Here is a 21,410-nt window from a genome sequence, read left to right as displayed (position 1 = left end):
TTACGGTGTCAGAAGACTATTCTGGCGGACTCCATCCACAACACTATTTTTACAAACCAAGCAGATGCAAATCTAACATCTTGATGTTATTTACAAACCTGAAATAAGTGCCTAGACACAAAAAACCCTGCCAGATCGCAATTTTATTTCCATAAACTGGAAAGAAAGAAGATATTAAGCCATCCATACTTCCATCTTCAAAACAAAAGTACTGTATCTAGATATTAAGTTCTAACAGAGCCACATGCTAAACATTACATTTTCCTATATGATTAAAGAACACTGGTTAAAGTACACGAGTTCACTTTTGCTGTACACCATGTGTTGTTTTCTTGCAAAGCTTGAAAACCCTTTAAAGATTAACAGTGATACCCATTGCAAATAAGCCATTCTTTAAAATTTTGAAGGCACTCTGCAAAGGCAAGCAGTCAATGATGGTCATATCTGACAGATAAAGCTGGGGCTCTTTTATGGGGTGTGGGAACAAGAAGCCTAAGCAGTCCCAACTCCTACCCAGCACTCAATTCAAGAGTTCCACAGGGACCTATGGCTGGGCCCAGGGTTAACATCTGCCCTTCCCTGCACAGCAAAAACAGCTATATCTTTTGGCCACCGCTGCCTCCCACACTTCCTTCACCCAGGCAGCCCAGGCAATGCAGCTCCTGCAGCTCCCATCAGGGCTGTTCTACCTGCTCTGCAGGAGTAAGTTCTGTAAATGAAGCTGAAGCTTGAGCCAACAAGGTCAGCTGTGACGCACCAAGCTTTAAGAGTCTCTTCAGAGGTAGAATATGCAAAAAGATTACAAATAGCAAGGGAAACTTTTTTAAAACACCCAGACTGTAGGACATTGGAAAGAACGGAGCAGGGGTCCAAGATGATGGCTGGACAGCAAGGAAGAAGCCTGCTGGAAGACAATATACATGTTTTGCCAGTCCCCAGACCAGGACATTTCATAGACATAGTCAATATTAAGCACTACTGAAATTATCTGAAATATCATATTATATAAATTTTATCTATTAACAGCAGCAATTCAGTATTTTGTTAAAAAAAATAAATCAATAGAATCTTGTTTTGTAAGAGACATTAGGATAGAATGGTACTCCAGGTCACTGGGCCTCCAAATTAAATACCAGTATTAAAGGGCTTGTAAGGGAGGCAGCGTTTGTACAAAACCTGTGGCTATCCTGTGAATCCTTTATCTTTCAGTCAGTGTTCTCAAGATGAAAAGGTCATAGTTTCAGAGAGAACGGCACTCATTCCTCAGCAATCCTCAGAAAACAGCACAAGTATTTTGGGGAAAAAACAGTTCAAATCAATGGCTTCCAAATACCAGGTCTTCACCACCCCACAAGAAGAGAACCCTTTAAAAAAGTAATATACGTTGAATCCCTCTTCCTTTCTTCCCCATGGCATTTTTCCTGCCTTGTTCTCCTTAAAATAGACCTGCATCTACATGCTGAAGCCACTCCGTTGTCCACACCCTTTTCTCTATAGCTAACAACTCATATGAACTAATAGGTCAAGCACGTCCAAAAATGCATCTACCTCGAGCTGGAGGAACACTGTTCTTTACCTACTTCTTTTTCTCACAAAGTGAACAAAAGAGATTTCTCATATATGCTGTCTACTTCACAAGTTTTTAAATAACAGCTGTTTAATTTAATGTCTTTTTTACTCATCGATTATAAAAACATCTCTTTTAACTGAATCATACTTTTTCTTCATGTTTCATTTTGGTTCCAGTTTCATAGTGGATATGTTCTGTCACTAAATGAAATTGTACATCCTTTTACTTCCATGTAAAATACAATAATAGAAAAAGCAGACTTTTGAAGAGCAAAAATTATTTTGGTTAGGAATTCACGACAAGGTTTTTCATAATCTAGTTTATAAAAGGAGAAAAAAAGTCTTTGGTACCAAGAACACAGTATTATTTTATTATTAATTTAAATCAGAACTGCAAAATTTAATTTAGCACTTTTCTAAACGTCCACAAAATGAGCAAGAACACAAACTGGTAATATCTATACTACAGAATGTCAGTAACATTCATTGTGGTATGTACAGCACAACTGCAAATGCTACGCCATTTGTACTAGCGCAACACAAGACCAACCTTAAGAAGAGCAAAATCATTGTAGACCCATGTAGCAAGCCAGGTAAGATCACAAACACTCTGTAACCATTGTTTGACAACATGAAATCTGTTAAGACTGATAGTCTTGAGAAAAATAAGACCACACCTGTGTACTGAGTGATAGCTCACACTCACCCGGTCCCCAGCAGCAAGAGCCAAGAAATTACTTGAAGTAAAAATAACACATCAACTCTAATAAAGATAGAAACAGCACTTACACGATCATATAAGAAAGGCTGACAAAAAGGCTGTTTTGTTAGACAGGAGAACAGTTCTGGAAGTGATAAAAATATTATGAAAACACCAATACTTTAGAATTTGTGTGAAACACACATTCTGTGTCACTGCATTTGTCCAGTGAGTATTAATCAGAATTTTTCATAAAGTTAATACTAGTTTGCTGAAACCTAAACAGACTTCAGCGGTTTGGGGTTTTTTAATCTCATGAAAATCAGGTTTTTTCCTTATCACTGCTGCCAGATAAGCATTATAAGAAGCAGTAGTTGTCTGGGAATTTAAAAAAAAAAAAAAAGCTACTTTATATATTCTTTTTGTATTCTTCATTCTGTAAACATTTCAAACTTAACACAGGGAAGGCCGGGAGGGGCAGGTGGGGGGGGGAGGGAGGAGGGGGAAGGAGGGGGAAGGAAGTACAGAAGAAAAGCACTGAACACTTGGCATTACAGGAGAATAGATAAAGAACACGAACAGCTTACTGTGGAGAGGGGTTTAATCAGGAAGTAGCCATTATCCTGTCGCTACAGAGCAGTGACAGCACTCCAAAACAAGCCGAGGGTTTGGTCTTGGAGGTTTTTGTTGTTTGCTTTCTTTTTCAGTCAAGAAGGAAGAAAGCACACATGCTATCATGTCCGAGTTTGCTGAGCCCAAAGGTCGCCAGATGCCTATTGTCAAAAGCTATCCTGAAAATGAAATCCAAGCAAGCATTGACAAAGCTGTATTTAAGGAAGCATCTAAAATCTACCACAAGCTCCCTCTGTGTTACACACAAAACATGGCTGTCTTATTCAGAGATTAGCAATTATTGTAATGAGATACTGTCAGTGAGGGTCAAACAGCGCTTCCTGCAGTTTACACATCTTGATTTCCTGGTAAACAAACTGAAAGGCAGGTGGAGCACTTGGATCACCAGTAACACAGCTGCTCACAGACCAAAACCAGCTCAGGTGAAGTATGCAGCTTTATCTGTACTTTAATTACATGAGGGGAAAAGGTAGAAGAAGAACATGAAACCAACTGAACTATAAAGGAAAATTTTCCCACAGTGTTACGTAAGCATCAGTGCCAGGCTGTATTGTTTTCTCGTTTATGCCAAGCCCAAGGAAAATACCTCTATTTTAATGTAAATTATGCATTTGCACACACACACACACACACACACACACACACACACACACACACGTACATACATTCTCTCTCCAGAACTAACTGCTCCCCAAGTTGTTTTGGTATGTAAAAGAAAGTTTGCTATGAAACTACCCTGAAACAACCCTGGAAAAATGTGAAACTAAGAAAAACAAACTCTAATCCCTGCATGTGAATTTAAGCACAATTAAATCTACTAACTATGCAGAAATAATAAAAATTAATTAACACAATTTTAAAAGAAAAAAAAATTCAAATTACTTTTCTTTAAACTGCCAAAAACTTTTCCTCCACAAATCAAATAATCGCATATGGACTAAATACATGGCAGTGATTCAGTGAGAAGAGATTACAGGTTGTCCCCTACCTTTCATCATTCCAAAAACTAATTTCCACAAGCTTCAGTTTAAAAACTGTGGTGGAACTGAAGAGGGTCCTAGGTTACTATGAAAATTAAAAGGGAAAAAAAAGACAAAGCAACCCTCAACAAATAAATAAGAACACTCCCTACCCAAAAAAAACCCTTAACTAACAGAATTAAAAGCTCACTTCTCCTAAGCAACTAGAATAAAGTATTTGGTCCAAAAACAGAACACAGAATTTCTGCAAGAGATCAATATAGTTAACTTATTGGACAATCTTTTGATACAAGTGAAACCGCTACAGTGACCTAAAATAACAGCACAAGGGCCTGAACCATAACACATAATCCAAGAAAAATCATTTGTATGGGAGTAGAGAGATGCAAAGGTGTTGGGGGGCAGTAGATCAATCAACGAATTTTTCCTCTCCCAGAAATTCAGCAGCATCAAAGACAACCTGGGGAACACACCAAAATAACATGGCTGAAAAAAAAAATCAAGAAACAAGACACCAAAAAAGTTTCTAATAACAATGTTAGAAACACTTGGCAGCCATTTTTCACAATTACGAAAGAAAAAAAGGAAACTCATTAAAAAAATACAGAAAGCATTACTGGAAAGATCATGAAATATGAAGGGGTTCATCTGTATCAGCAAACACTGACAGTGAAAATGCAGCCTCTGCCAATGAAGGAGTGATTCTGTCCTCACAATCTCCCAAACAACCAAAGATACATTAAGAGGGATCTCTGCAATCAAAACAACACACCAAGAAGAATTTTGTAGGCTATGATTGTTACAGACATAACAAGTGCAGCCACAATTTCCTCATCAGACACTTGCACATTAACTCATTGCCTTAAGTTAAACTACACCAAAACTTCAGCATTTCATTCACACGATTTTTTGTTTCCTGTCTTACAAAAAAGTAGTTCTGTCAAACCATGTGCAGGTTTTCTGAACAGAAGAATTCCAAACCACCAAATGAGAAAAGCCTTTGCAAAAACAAAGACTATCAGCAGCACTCTTCACAGTAGTCTTTAAATAGTTTTAAAAAGCAATATAAGTTGTATTTAATTTGGGTAGATGCTACTAGTATCACTACAAACAAGCTTTCACTGCAAGATTTAGGAGACCATGATCTGAATCCTCAATCTACTAATATCAGAAATTTGCATGCTAAAATACAGCCACAATTAATTTGGTTCTTGCATGACTCGAGGAGAATCACGTAGAATAGTTCCACTTGTTAAAATAATAGCTCATGAACAATGATTTTTCTAAAACTGTTTCAATCAATATTGCTCATAATGTGAAAAATACTTAGTGTGGGACAGCTGTTTAGCACTGACATAGCAATGAAGGAGAGAAAACACAAACATGCCACTGGAAGCAGCAAAACAGAAAGTCCATACTTATTTTACAAACCCAAGGCTCAATCAGACCTTAGTCCAGTAACAGTCAGTGAAACATTAAAAGCACAGATCTGGTTTCTATCACTGTAGCTCTCAGAGAAGCTAAATATACTGAACTACAACCCACTGCCTCCATGTTAGTCAGCAAGAGAGTAACAAAGATTCAGCAATTGTTCTCAGACAGAAGTTTTACAGGCTACCAAAACACTGGTGGTCAAACAACTCAGCTTCATGAAGAAAATTAAGTTTATAAAACTGACCTAATATGATATAATAAATCAACTACTCCAGCTGTATCTCAAATACTCATCAGCCCCTGCCCTCACAAAATGGCATGGCCTCAAAATGTGGAGTTACTGTCTTTGTGAGATTTCCTTTTCTTAACAGTATCACTTTCTATATAGCAAATTCTAAGTATAAATACGGGTATTGAATACAACTCTAGCTATGGGTATGATTAGGTAAACTACGTAAGTGAAAAAAAATCTTTACAAAACAATACATATGATAACATTAAGTAAAATATTGAGGGCTCCTCCACTGAGATTTCAAACACTGCTCATGGCTATTAAATCTATGGTCATAAAGAAACTACAAAATCCTGAAAACTTCACCTACTAGATTTCAGTCTATCTAGAACTACCTATAATCATTGAGGTAGCTCAATTCCACACATTTTGATTTAGAACGTCTCAGTTTACCCTGTGATAAAGAAATATAAAAGCAGTTAAGCCATGAATGTTGCTTACGCACACTTGTGAAGAGCAGGTAATCCCTATGGAATCTGCAGTGAATGCTAACAAAGCCAGAGATCTACATTTCGCATCATAACTTGATCCAACTTCAAGATTGGTGCAAAAACCACGTTATTTCATAGCAGAAATACTTGCTCAAAATAGCGAACACTTATGAATACAGGCCCAATACCTGAATCCAGCGTCATCTGTGAACACAACCTGCATCAATGGTGTTGGAGAGCATAAACTTCCTGCAGTTTATTAAATCAATATGCTTATTTATAAAAGTTTCAGAGTCAGTATTAAGTCTACCTTTTGCTTCTAGCTATTCTAGCTGGAATACTCTGACACTAACTGCGTGGACCAATAAGGAGGACACAAAAGGTATAATTCACTACTTAAGGAATAACAGCGATTCTAAATAATCTTTTTATTCAAGAAAAATCTAACAAGCTAATAGAAGTGACCTCCAACTAAACTACAAAAGACTGGCAGGAGGACAGAGGCGTCCACAAAGGATAGGCCCAACAACCATCTTTCTTCCCCTCATTCAGCCTGAAACAGAAGTCTCAACCACCATTTACTCCTCAGAGACCTTCATGCAATGGCATATCAAACCAAGTCCTACTTGCATCCCTGTAAATTCAGACTCTGACAACATTTACAAGACTCGGTACCGTTTTTTCCCTTACATATGCTACTGTATGGAGCCCACTCTTGAGTTCCACTCTTACACTGAGTACCATAAGTACTCATTGGATTGGTCTTAAGTTTGGTCCCCAAACTGAAAACAAAGATGCATCACAAGAGACAGATTACTTCAGATAGCTTCTCATCGCCAAAAACAACTACATCAACCCATCAGCTTGTTAAAACCCATCAGCTGACAGTAGGGAATCTGCATCCTTACATTGGTTATATCCCTTACCAAAGCCAAGGGAAAGAGGTGTCCTTTCCCAAGGAGAAGAGAGGCAACAATCCTCCCTTTGTTCTACCTCCTACATATCCCAGTCACATTTATGGGTCATACTGCTCATAATTTGGCTTTATTTTAAAGGCCCTTTGGTCCTCATTGAATTGTTTATAAAATGCATAAACGCTGCATATGTCAATTTGATGCTGAAACAGTATCTTGGATTTGAAATGAACACAGTAGCTACCAGTGAACCATCACTCAGAAAGAGCCCTATTCTACTCTTATTATATATATCTCTACCAAACCTGTACAATTCTGTAAAGTGCAGAATTGTTTCAGTACACATAAGAAGTCACACAAAATCTCAGAAAACTAGCTTATTCTTTGCATTACTTCAGTGCCCAAAGTCATTCTTCATGCAAGCTCGTTACCTAAAGCTCATCACAGAACTACAAAAAATCCCAAACTATCACTCACTTAGTAGAATTTCAAACATTTGTCACTAGATTTCAACCCCACAAAATATATATATATGGAATAAATATTCAAAGAGCACAGAAAAAAAACCTGAAATTCAGTACATTTTCATTTTCCTGTATCAAAGCCTTCTCATATACTCCTTTTCATTTTTAGCATTTTGGTTATCAAAATGTCTTAGCATTACTAAATGGTTTTAACTAGCAACTTGGAAAAAATAAATTAAAAAAACCCCAAAGTAAACCATATCAGGATGCCAAGGAACACACTGTCCTAGGTACCAAATAATGTAATTTCATAATAAAGTTGATATATCTTACCATAAAGTTTTACTAATATTTTTCAGTATAATCTATAAAAATTTAGTCATTTGAGTTTTATGAGATTTGACACCAAGATGAGGTTTATTTCCATGTACTGCATACATTACTATCATCCTTTTTAAAAAGCATCACAGAAACCAATACTCTTAATTTTCTTTACATATATGTACTTGGGGGGATAAATTCAGTATTAACTGCTATTTGGTCAAATAAGATTTTGGAGAAAAGATCACATAAGTAGAGAAATGCACATAGAAGGAGCGTTAAACTGCTATTTTCCATAAAAATAACTGTTCATTTATCACATTATTGGAAATGTGAAAATAAATTATTTTGAAACTATAACAATATTTCAGAAGTTTTTAAAGCTTGGAACAACAATAAAAATATTCTTTATCTATCATCAAAGTACACATACACACACAGACACTCTGAGAATACAATATTCATTTTGCTGCAGAAGAACAGACATTGCATAACAATGAGATTTGCTAATGAAATCAGCCATCAACCTGGAATACATTTGTATTAAACCAAGACCTCAGTGTCATTTTCTTTTTGCATCATTTGTTCTCTCATTTTTCGACCTTTCAAGTATTCTATCCTCCTGGTTTCAGTGCTTCAAGTACTACAGCAATACTGCAAAATATTTTATCACTGCATGTACAACACTTTTTATTTCACAAAATTTTATTTTACAAAATTTCTTTCTCTGCTTACTACTAAATGTAGATTCTAATTGCATAGCTTCTATCAGTATTGTGAAGGTAGTCTTGAAAGAAATATCAACGGGTACTATAGAAACAAAGGAGTTTTATTTCCTTTGTAAAACTGCAGGAATCTCTAATAAAAACTGGCTGTCACTTGGAACAAACTATACTTTCATAGCTCAAGCTGCACGCCCCTTAATACAAGAATTTAACAGAACACCACATTTTAGAAAAATACCCTCTGTATTTATCTAATGATTAAACAGGACAGAATTTAGCATCATTACATGAATACAGGTGTATTTTCTTTGCCTGAACATGCAAGACCATAATGAAAAAAAGTAAAACAATCCAGCAAGATCAGTGACAGTATGTTAAAGTATGCACCATATATAACAGCTACATAAAACACTTTACTGAAAAAGAGATGAATACAGAATGCAATTATTTATTCTACTACTCAGAGGTGAGCATAAAAAATTACAAAGGTTATTTTAAATGACATTTTTCTCTCATTATACTAGTATCATATTTTGGTTTTATAAGTTATATGCTGTCTTATATATATGCTCATAGGTAAAAAGCAACCTGTTTGCATCTCTAGCTCCAAAAGTATTAAACCTATGTTTTGAAATCACCCCAAAACTATTGAAACTAGAATACACCACACTATTTTTTTCTACTGGTCTCATTTTACAGATTTTTTTTTTCAACTGAATTAATACAAATAACACATTGTGACCATATGGTACTATCAAGTGAGTATTATTGCTGATAAGCTTCAAAATCATACCAAAACCTAATACAGAACAATAGGGAACAAATGGTTGTGGACCTGTTCGGTAGGGTTGGCGCTTTTTTTTGCAGAAGCGGTTGAGAGAGGGGGGTCACACATTATATCGTGCTTGCTTGGGTAGGCATGAGTGTTTTTCTCTTTTATTTTTTTTTTTTTCTTTTTTTTTTTTGTTTTTAATTAACACTACAAAACCCTAACTCCATGAAAAAGAAAGGGCAAATAATTACTTACTCTAGTGTATAAAAATTGCTCACAACTCTCATGGAATAAATGGAAGCAATTTGTAAAATTCATTTTATCTGGGGGATGTAATAAAGCCATTCAGTTATTCTATAGTTACAACAGTCATCCCAACATGAAAAAAGTCCGAAAGGCATAAAAGAACACCGAAGAAATAGAGGAGAAAAATAATTACATGTCAAAATATGGACTTAAGCATCCCTGGAGCCAGTTGTATCAAATGGTCTCTATACAGCCCGGGAATACCATCAAGATACTGGACATAATGAACTAGGTAAGTAACTGAAAGCACAAAAATTTCTATAAACTGTCTTCATATGTGCTCTACTGCTAAGTTAACAAGCACCTATGTCATTAAGAGCCTTTGAAAGCTGAAGGCATAAAACACAGGGGCTCATTTTTTCTTCCATTTTCCTCAGTTTTAAAGGTATCTGGCTACAGGATACAAACATCCAGTCATATGCCATATGAGGAGGTCGTACTCTGATTAATGCATTACCACATCCTAATAAAAAGATGTATGAAGATTATCACACGCTATCAAAAATGCTTCTTTCAATTATGAAGCATTTGTCCTTCTGCAATAAAGCCATCCACATTAGATCTCACAATGACTGAAGCTGAAGAGATACAGGAGGCATGTTTAATTTATACACAAGGACTCTATGACCTCTAGGCTCTGAAATAAAAAAGCTCTAATGCAACAACCCTGACCCTTGAAAGTGATAGGTTGTTTTCTTCTGTGATTGCTTCCTGCAACTCTAACAACTGTCAAGTAGGCTAAAGAGTATGGCTGGCAGATGATAGCTGAGAAAAGCTTGCACTTCTAATGACTTACTGCCATGTGGTATAGATCAACAGTCCAATTGAGCATCTTCTACAAGATCTTAAAGGCTCTTGAAGACACATATTACAGCAACTGACATCACTGGTTTTATTAGTGATCAGTCTAGTGGATATAGAATCTAAGAATATAGAAAACTGTTAAATGATACAGTCTTAATTCAAATGAGAATGACAAAATGTACAAATTTACTGTACATATGAAATATGCGATTCTGGTACTTCACTGTTGACACTGGGCAATCATGCCTATACCTTAAGCACACAACATAAAACTTCACAACTCACACAACTTGGCATAAATTTCATAGGCATGAGAACACAGAAACCAGTTATTCTACTAATGAAAGTGAACACTTATTTTTAAAGTATAGACATGAATAGAGATGAAACTGCATCAACACCACACAAAATAAGATAATGCCAGGTGCGTGCTAAAACATACTTGAATTTCTATCAATAAGAAAAAGCATTAATCCAGAAATTAATTTATTCATATTTATTCCCTCTGAACTCCGAAGAGGAAGCTACTTCTGTAGTCTAAAATTCTGTATTTAGCTGCAATAAACCACAGATATAGATGCTCAGAGTATGAGCATATTTCAAACTTTAACACTGTCCACTTTATAGTGCTTCAAATATTCCAGAGAATATTCATAAACATATACATGTTGACACACACATATACATATCCAGTCTGCATATACAGGTTTTGTGTTGCGCTTTACTCGTAGTCATACGCATGCACACTAACACCTACACTTTCAGCATTACACAGTACTTAGATAAACACTATTACTGGCACTTTAATGCAGAAATTGTAAGCATCCTTCAAAGCTTACTTTTAAATACCTAGCAATAAAGCAGGCTTATACTTTTTTCACAATGAAATACTACAAATTGTACTGAATTACAATGACTATCATTTATCTACTTTTAGGGAATAAAACTAGAGGACAATTTATTAACACACAGAAGGAAGTCCTGAACACTGGAAGGTCACAGGCTATGTGCTGAGCTGCTAAGCAAAAGTGTCTATGATGCTGCAGAGCTGCCATTTTTCTTCCTTGACAAAGCCTCCATCTGCCACAGAGCCATTTACAGCCTCAGAGTCAGAATATCAATGATTTCCAACCATTCCGCAAGTCTGCTTTCACCTTGACATCACCTCTGTAAAATATCTAAAGCAGATAATACATACAACCCTCAACTATCTCTAAGCAAATGCTTTATTCAACTGATATGCATTTAAGCTGTACTCTAATACACCATTTCTTTACTTCCTCTGAATTGTGCAAGTATATGAAAACTCTAATTTGTACATCCTTTTCCCTGTTGTGTTTGCCTTAAAGAAATTACTTTTGAAAAACCTAAAAAGAAAACCTTTGACTATTGACAAAACATGTAAAAATAAGTTAGAAAACATCTGTATTTACATAATGTACACACACACCATCACAATTTACTTTATTCTTTCCCTTATAAACAAAACACGCCTGGTAAGATACTTACTACACAGAATAAACTACCACAGCCCTGCCGAAACCAGCAAAACCACTTTCAGCTCTTGATGTATACACAATCTGATTTTTTCTTAAAAATCCAGACTGGAGATAGGTCAGAAGAAGAAAGAAAATCTTGACTTACTGGAAGAATACCTAATGAATTAGGTCCTCAGACAAAACAGATTATACCTGGATCAATAAAACTAATCAGGTACACATATACACACACACACACACACATATATATACTGATAAACATTAACATATATATACACACACACGTACATGCACACATATGCTCCCTGTCAAGTATAAGAATACACACTCCATCAAGCTCATTATAACATGACTTTAATGAAGACATTCATAGATAGCAACTTCTGGAGTCTCGAAATGCAGATGAATGCCGGTACTCTAGACCAATTTTAAAACAAGCGAAGTTGCAGCTTGATTTCATAGTGAAAATGGACCACAGAAGAAACAATTTTGTATTACAAATATGTATGTAATTGCATATGATAGCCAGAACTTCAGCTACTGCCATAGAAACCCTCAAGATGCAAAGTATACAGGAGCAAAATATTTGAGCACTAGATGAAGCTTTCAAGCATCTTTATGAAAAAAATTACTTCATAACACTTGTAAAGTACCTATTTTACAATCTCAACTTTTGAATAATCAAATGTAAAATTATCAATGGTAGTCTGAGTAAACAGCAAAAAAAAAAACCCACATACAATACGCCTCCCTCCTTGAACTAATAGCCCTTACAAAGACCAGACTTTTTGGAGCTTTCCTTGTGTGAATTAGTCAAGTTCTATTAAAACAAGCTTTCTAGTTGAAACAGGGACACAGTACTCAAGATGAGTCACCGGCAAGAAAATTCCTGAAGACTTAGATTGAAAGAGTAAGGTGGCAACAATTTATATGTGGAAAAATATCTTTTCAATAGTCAACTAGAAATGTCTTCTTAACCTGAACATCTAAATTTCAGAGCTACTGTATAATAAGACTCTGAATTTAGTAAGAAAAAATATTTCTCATTTCCCATAAGTGGGCAGAGCTTTAATTTTAAATGCTAAGAACATTTCCTTCAGTAAGAAAGCCAAAGCAAACAAAGTGAAAACTCTAATCTAATCATATGTACTAGGAAAGATTTCTGAACTTTTAAACTTTTGAAGGAACTGTAAACAACAAAAACACTGTCTTGTGCAAATGGCATGTTGCTATTGCAAAGATAAATCAGCTGGTCTAAACAACACGGTGATACTACCAAAAAATGAATTTACATCTGAGTTCCTCCAGTTGTCATCTGTACAGCAAAGTTTAACAAACCCCTTATTCCTCCTAACAGTGGATTTACAACACTAATTTAGAATCTGTCCCTCAGCAGATAACCATTATTACATCTGGTTTGCAGCAGAAGCATTAACAAAGTTGGGAGTAAGTCTTACAGAAACTCTCAGTAAAGGGCCTTTGTGCTTTGTTTTGTTTTTTTAACTGCCTTCCTATTATAACTTACAACACATCAAATGTAGACTATTAGTTTAAAAGAAAACAAAATAAAAAATAGGTGTTCCACAGAGAAATATGCAGTTCATTAATTCTTTCCTTAATCCGTCCTTTTGTAATTTTACTTTTGTAATTTTAGTTGCTCAACCTAGCATGTTGTTTTACCCAATAAAGGCATCTAAATACATACAAGGATATACAAGTACATACACACTAACCATATTTGCAGACAACATACAGCAATAAACTACTTCCAATTTTTTAATAAGATGATTTTCTAAAAATAATTACATAGAAACAAGTAGAAAAAAGGCACAATTGCCCATTTACGCTCAATATAATTACTGCAAGCATATAAAACTGTTACAATCATCTTTAGTTTCTTTGTCAATGTTAATTGTTAGTATACTAAAGTGAAGACGTAATTAAATCTCCAGGTGTTACACACGTATGAAGAAAGCAAATTCTCATGTTCTGTGGGGGATGGCATGTTTTAGAAGCTTTTAAATTTTTTCTGAGCTTGCTAAGTGTATATCCACCTACACAGTTAAAAAAACCCCTAAGTGCTACTTTTCAAACATTATTACCACAAACCATGAACAGCCTCCTTTTCTAGTCTCAGAATGCTTCTGTTTAGAAGGGACCATAAAGCCCATCTCATCCCACCCCAGCCATGGCAGGGGCACCTTCCCCTGTCCCAGGTGCTCCCAGCCCTGTCCAGCCTGGCCTTGGGCACTGCCAGGGATCCAGGGGCAGCCCCAGCTGCTCTGGGCACCTGTGCCAGGGCCTGCCCACCCTCACAGCCAGGAATTCCTAATTCCCAATCTCCCACCCATCCCTGCCCTCTGGCAGTGGAAGCCATTCCCTGTGTCCTGTCCCTCCATCCTTTGTCCCCAGTCGCTCTCTGGAGTCCCTTGAGGCACTGGCAGGGCTCTGAGCTCTCCCTGGATCCTTCTCCTCTCCAGGTGAACACACCCAGCTCTCCCAGCCTGGCTCCCGAGCAGAAGGGCTCCAGCTCTTAGATCACTGTTGTGGCCTCCTCTAGACCTACTTTAGCAGTTCCACATCTTCCTTGTTCTGTAGGCACCAGAATTGTTTTGGGGGGAATATAAAAATAGAGATACCATTTCCATAACCAAATGGACATTTCCAGGAATTCTCTGCATCTTTTTGAGTAATTACATGATGTAAAAAGGCAAATACAGCCATGTATGTAGATGCTTATGTTAACTTTTGATGAGAAGGGGAACAGTTGTGGAGAAGGAGCTATACCAATACCAATTCAAACTGCCATAAAACCATAAAACTACTTCTATTAACCTGAAATCACCAAATTTTTCTTCTCTATTTCCTCCTTACTTCTCTGCTAAGTGTGTTCCAACTTGTTATCAACAGTTTCTCATTAGCTGCCCAGACTTATCAAATTTCACTTCCGGTTCAATAATCCCGGTTTTTGTTAATTTTCTTTTATCCTGAGACATAGAAGCTGCAAGTGATAAAGCAGATGGTTTTATTAAAATAAAATGAAAACTGTTTGCCTAACTTGCTTGTTTCTGCAAGTCTTCTTTTACTTAGCTGCAAACAGGCTATTATTTATCTACATTTAGATTTCAAGTAAGGGTTTTTCTTGGCAATTTGCTTTCATATTTTAAACTGGAATACATGAAATCTTTCATGGGTCTGACTCACACTCATTTTTTGGGGATGTTTGCTTTCACGCTCATAGCCGCCAATTCCAAGTAGGCCACTGAATACTTTGTTACTGTGAAAAGAAAATGGGTAGTTTTCCAAACCTGTTAAATCCCTACTTAAATTTTCTGTAGGACACTTGATTTCTGAATCTTCTAACATGTTGCTCTTCTTTGCTCTTTTTTTTCCCCCTCTGCCCTCCCCTCCAAAAAACTGGGGAAAAAATCCTTAAGTGTAGATCTCACCTATGAAGATGCTTCTGCTCATCACCACACTCACCCCAACACCAGTACTCCTGTAATGGCAACATCTCTCAAAAACATGACATTAACCTTGTCTTGACAATTTTTGCAAGAGGCCTCTCTTCATAATTTCCTAACTTTACTCCAGAAAATTTTGCTCAGCCCTCTGCTGAGCTGATCTTTTACTCTGAACTCTTTTTTTTTTTATTACAGCCATTAATAACTTGTTTAGTTATAACCATATAGAAAAACTTTTGAAAGTATTATCTGCATAACTTTCAGGTACTGTGTCAACATTCTAAATTAGCTGTTTCCCCAAATTAACTGGGACTGTTAGAATTCACCACTGCTGCCTTTTGTAACAAAAAAAAGAGCCACAATTAGGAATTAAAAGAATTTTGTATTTGGGGAGTAGAAATTAGTATCCACAAGAACTTCCTATCTAAAATGGCATCACTGTAACATGAAAAATAAAAATGAAAAAATCCCACCAAACAAACAGAGCAACCACCAACACCATAACTGACAACACAGAAGGAATTATTACTTGCCATTTTTCCCAATCTTTTCAAGCTCTCCCTTCGCCGACTTATTTGTTAGAACCCAAGGCACACTGAAGTGCCATTTCTTTCTTTGGATGCAAGGGTTATTATTGCTTCATAGCAAAGAGAGTATGTCCTGTAAGCTAAAGAACTGACTGTACTCACAAAAATGTTAGACATTATTAAGGATACATTTTTTATTATTATGCAGAGATTTGATATTTTTCATGTCTCAGAAAATAATTAAGCATGGTTAGACAAACACACAAAGAAAATAAACTGCCACACTGAGTTAGTACTAACAGCCAGCATCAAAATGAAGTTTGTTGAAAGAAAGATATCTACACCTGACTATTGTTTCTCTTTTATTGTTTAATGCCTACAAGAAAACTCATCCAAAAGCATAAATCTTTCTATAAATTCCTCCTGTTCTTCTCCAACTGCATACATAAAGGGAGGAAATTCATACATATCAACTTGACCATTTACGAAGCATTTTTCTCATTTTCCTGAGTAAGGCACTCTTTTCTTCAGCATTCATCCTGATGGCTCCACAAAATAACAGCGGTCAGCGGCTGCCAGCAGCAGTTCTCATTCCATGCCTGGAGGTTTTTCCATTACAGGAGAAACTGTCCCACAGAGTAGGACTTGCTGCCCCTACGAGTAAGACTCCTACGTAATAACTCCCAGAACATTAAGGAGGGAGGAGCCTTTGTAACACTTGAATGTTCAAAAGTCAGGACAAACTTTTAACTCAAGCAATGCACTTGTGTTCTTAGTAGAATTCTATCTCCTTCCCAAGGTAAAGGACTTTTTTTAAAACAAGATTTCACAAGTCAGAAAGTTAGCAGGTTTAGCTTTTCAAAGCCAAACATACAGGTAATGTTTAATACTAATTATGTATTTCATCCCCTTATCCTCTGCAAAACTGGAAGCTTCTTCTCTAAAGTTTCTACATCCTTCCAGTCACTGGAGGCTGGGAAAGTAGCACTCTCAGTACATCCCAGCAAAAATCATTACCTCATTAACAAGAAAACAATGGGGTTAAGCTTTTATTAAATGAAAGCTTTTTCACTAAAATCAGCTCAGATTACAGAAGCTGGCAGTACACTACTGCATTACAGGAAGTTTCACAATAGCTGATTCTGCACTAAACATTAAATACAGATAAAGCCTTCTTATTTCTGTTATTGCAAATTATTTAATGACTTTCCTAGTTCTGCTTTTTGATTTTTTTTTTAATGGTTCAGAATTCTGCTCATGATTTTGAAATAGCAGGCTATCATATCTCCCACCCTTACCGACTCACCTATCACTGCCTGCTAAGCAGTATGTTCACTAGAAAACTGCTCTTTTGAACTTAATTTCACTTGATCCCTCCTGTTTAGTAGATCTGCTCTCTTCATATTTACCTATTCCTTCTTTGAATTTAGCAGCTGCAGGTGGTGCCCTTGCTATTCCCACAAACATTATATTAAGACACATGTAATGGCTGCCACAGCTTCTTCCACATTGAACAGAAAGCACTTCTGAAACCTGAGCCTTTTAAATTTAATTTTACAAATTATTCCAACCAGCATGCAAAAATTATTGGTTTAGGCTTTTCTTCCCTACTGTCAGTGCACATTTCACCTCTACTAACTGCAAAGTTACATCTGGGATGAGGGCCAGAAGGTCGCTATTGAGACATAAAACTCCACTGTTATCACCCAGTCTAGTAAAACAAGAAAACTCATGTTCATCATCTAGCAAAATATCACCTATTCTCTGACTGTGCAAAATGCCTTTCAAAGTTGCTAAAACTGATTTTGGAATTAACCTCACAGCACAAACTCTCTATTAATTTTAAATACTCTGTAAACTGTACAACAGACATCAAAACTACTGAAGGTATACACTAAAATTACATGCTATCAAATTTATATTTCAAGCTTATATACAAAGTAATCCAGAAAGAATGATAACAGTATTATGTTAATTGTTAAAGACCTTCTCAACAGCTAAACCTGAAGTCACAAAAATAATTGCACCCACAGACTAAGTTTTACTTAGACTAATCAGTAAGTTTTAGCTGAGGCTGTACTTAATGTCTGGCTGAAATCATGACCTGGATGAAGAACTTAGCACTAGGCCATTCAGTAAATAATATTTTCCTTTTCCCTGTATGAGTTATGCTTCTCAGAGAACAAACAGAGTGCTTACTGCTACAGCTTACTTACTATGACCAACATGGTCAGTTCTGTGACACTGCTGAAAACAGAAAACAACTGATGATCAACTAAGTCATCAAGCAACTTTTGCAAGGACAAAGACACATCAAACAGAACACTAAAATTTATTTTTAAAAAGTATGTGAGGCATTTCCAGCACACTGAAAGCACCGTGTTTCCCACTGCCAGATATGAAGCCATTACAAGAGGAACAGTTGAAGATAGATGTTATATAGTAACGCTTTATTTTTTTGCAGCCATCTGCTTAAATACACATATGCATTTTACTACAACTAAATTGTGAATGATACAGTACAACAGGCACCCCTTTGATAAACACAGTAAGCCAAAGGAATCTGTCAAAATGGAAAATAATTCCCAAAAAATAATGGAAAATGTTAATTTTTTTATAATGGAACCAGAGTTTCATTCCATTAGTGATGCTCTCTAGCACGCAAATTCCAAATTCTCCTCATGATATGAGAATTCAGAAGCATCTGTCTGTCAGTAAACAATCCACACATATTGCACTGAAAATTTAAAACTCAAAATAATTTTCAGCACTTGTTTGGATTGTTTACTTCCCAGACTTTTTTTTCCCCCGGACAGATTCAGTTTTTCTAAACATCTAGTTCACACACAGTGTATAGGACATTGAACACAGCAAAACAGATGCAACATTTCCATTTCAGAAAAATGTTATTGCTACAGTAGTAGAATTCCAATACTGTTGTGATTTTCTGAGATTTTTTTTTCACTGAAGACGTGTAAAGATTCAGTGAAATTTTACAGCTTGGTACTTTAAAAATATCTTCTGTAAAATTAAATGTGGACTTGCTTTGCAAAGCTTAGAGGTGCTCTCTTCAGCTACACTGACAGACAATTTTAACTAGGCAAACCGAAATAATTTGCCTACGTATCAAAATGCTAGAGTAAAATGCTATTTCAGGATTTTTCTCTGGTTTTGCCTTGATTGGGGCTTTTAGACGGAATGCTTTTTAGAAAACAAATGCATAGGAAAACAGGTATTTTTACTCTAGATCCTTTTCTACAGCATCACACTGCTGGGAGCATAAAGCTCACCTACCTCACAGTGGCACAGATAAGAAAGCACACTAATAAGCTAACACAAACAAAACTTCAAATCATCTACATGAGCAAGAACTTCTTGAAGAGTTAGGCAAGCTAGCTAATTTAAATCTAGGTAGGTAGCTGCATCAACAGCAGCCATACTTTTTTAAAATATAATCTTAAATTACAACCTGTAAATGTGTGGGCATTAACTCCAACTGCTTTTTTTTGTTTGTTCTGACCACCAATGTGGCCAGACACTCCCAGGCCTGCTAGGAAAGCAATAGGTATTTTTCTCCCTTGACAAAGGACAGCCAAGAACAAAACACTCCTCACAACAGTCAGTGGCAACATCAAGACCTATAAAGGAAAGTTATCATGTTTACTCTCCCAAGGGAAAATCTACACATTGATATTCTCCTTCTCTAGCCTACTGTCATACTTTGACACCACCAAAAAACCCTAACCTACTGGAACCAAAACAAGAGAGAAGATAGAAGATACCACAAAGTAATTATACCATTGAAACAACTGGAGCACAACTTGACACTTGAGAGAGGGAAAGCTTAAAAAAGTATGCATTTTGCTACACTCTCAATCATCCTGCTGGCTGACTAGAGGCCTGAATTGTATTCCCAAAAGCAGAAAACAAAGGCGTATTTCCTTTCTTAAGCTGGAAACGTGGCACTTCCTGCATTAACTGAAGCGCAAAGCTCAAGTACTTGCTCTCAGCTAATATTCTGCACATACGTTCTACTTCTGACTACACACATTTCTGTGGCACTGCTGAATTTGGGGTTTGGGATAAGTCCTGAAGGCACTGAACACTCCTGCAAAACCTAAACTCTGGGAGAAAGGTTAGAGGTTCAGCAGAAGGCAGTGAAAAAAAGTTCTTCAGGTTCCTGCTTGCCACTTGCCAAGAATGATAACCAGTTACTTAAGCACCTGGCATGCAGGGATACTGAACAGTCACAGCTTCTTCAGCCTTGAATCAAGTCATGAAATAGTTTTTAAAACAGGGTCTACTATGGCTCTCTGATTAAAAGCACACAGACTGGTTTTGGCCCCAGTGTCCAATGTACAGAATAAACAGATGCAAAGATATGATCTGGCATGAACTGAAGGAAATTATACAACACTAACTTCTCCATACAGTAAAAAATACTACAAAGGACCAAATGATATTGTTTCAGATTAAATATTCTCTTTCTGAAACATAACTGCACACACACAAACATGACAAGCTCAGGATTAACCATTTAACTGTGCAATACTGAAAGTCCTTGAAACCAGTTTCTTCTTCCTTTCAGTACTCCCAGTTATTCTACTAAGGCCCTAGAGAGAAGCATTTGTTTGTAGTTTATTTTTTTTATTTGTTTTTAAAACCAATTATTAGTAAGTGTAAAACAAACTATCTTCAGACACAAACAAAATCCTGATTCAAATTAAGAATAAAAGGTCAGAAACAGCCAACATTCCACACTCAATAACAATGGAGAGAGGTGGAAGTTGAGTATTTAAAACAAAAACAAACTAAAAACAAACAAACAAACCTAAAACCACATCAACAACCAAAACCTGAGACTGGTCAATGGAGAATGGGACACTTATAATGGACAAGAGTGATTTTATTGTTTTCAAATTTCAGTATTGACTATGCAACATTAATGTAACCTAATCAGGCTTCCCTGCATTATTTCCTTACTGTGTAGAAGGTAAAGACAAATGAAGCTTCCTGAGCTTAATATCAGCATATAAATGGAGCTAATTAAGGTGTGACTTCAGTGGGAAATCAGGATGAGGTGAATTCCCACCTTTGTTACTCTTATCACTTTGCAAGTTGGGTTTTTAAGCAAGATTAGAATAACTGGTTTACATTCTGGGAATGGCATCTTCTCATTTAAATCAAAACTTGTATCTGAAAGCACTGCAGAATGCACCAAAATAAAACTACGTTTTCGTAAAGCTGTGAGGGAAGACATTTTCTATCTTGATGGCAATTTGCTTATTTCTCCAGTGCAAGCATACTACAAAAGATATGCCTGTTTTGTAAAAACTTAGCGCCCTTTTTAATTACATTGCAAACCAAGACTGAAAGACCACTGTTTTGAGGTTACACTCTTCCTGGTTTTCATTCATTAATTCAGGACTTGACTGCCCTGAAAGTTTACTATGACAGGAAAGCTAATGAAGTTGTAGCATTTATAAAAGACTGAGAAAGTGAGATTAGGAAGCATTATCAACCTGTTTCATACTTCTATTAATATCTGTAACCAGTAGTTACCAAAACCACCACA

The 21,410-nt window shown here is 36.3% G+C and overlaps 1 protein-coding gene across 22 annotated transcripts in view; it reads right to left on the bottom strand.

Annotated features, from left to right (window-relative positions):
* BAZ2B (bromodomain adjacent to zinc finger domain 2B) overlaps positions 1-21,410 on the bottom strand; it is a 117,083-nt gene that overhangs the window by 73,868 nt on the left and 21,805 nt on the right. The window contains exon 1 of one of the 22 annotated variants that reach the window (XM_059852372.1): positions 2,857-3,153. The exons of the other annotated variants lie outside the window; for them this stretch is intronic. The gene's annotated coding sequence lies outside the window, so the exon portion shown is untranslated. Of the gene's footprint in view, positions 1-2,856; positions 3,154-21,410 lie in introns of those variants that run through there. 22 annotated transcript variants of the gene reach the window in all.

The sequence above is a fragment of the Haemorhous mexicanus genome, chromosome 8 (assembly GCF_027477595.1).
Source record: "Haemorhous mexicanus isolate bHaeMex1 chromosome 8, bHaeMex1.pri, whole genome shotgun sequence".
Taxonomy (NCBI): Eukaryota; Metazoa; Chordata; class Aves; order Passeriformes; family Fringillidae; genus Haemorhous; species Haemorhous mexicanus.
Note: the sequence above shows the minus strand (reverse complement) of the source record. Positions and strands in the feature narration are given on the sequence as shown.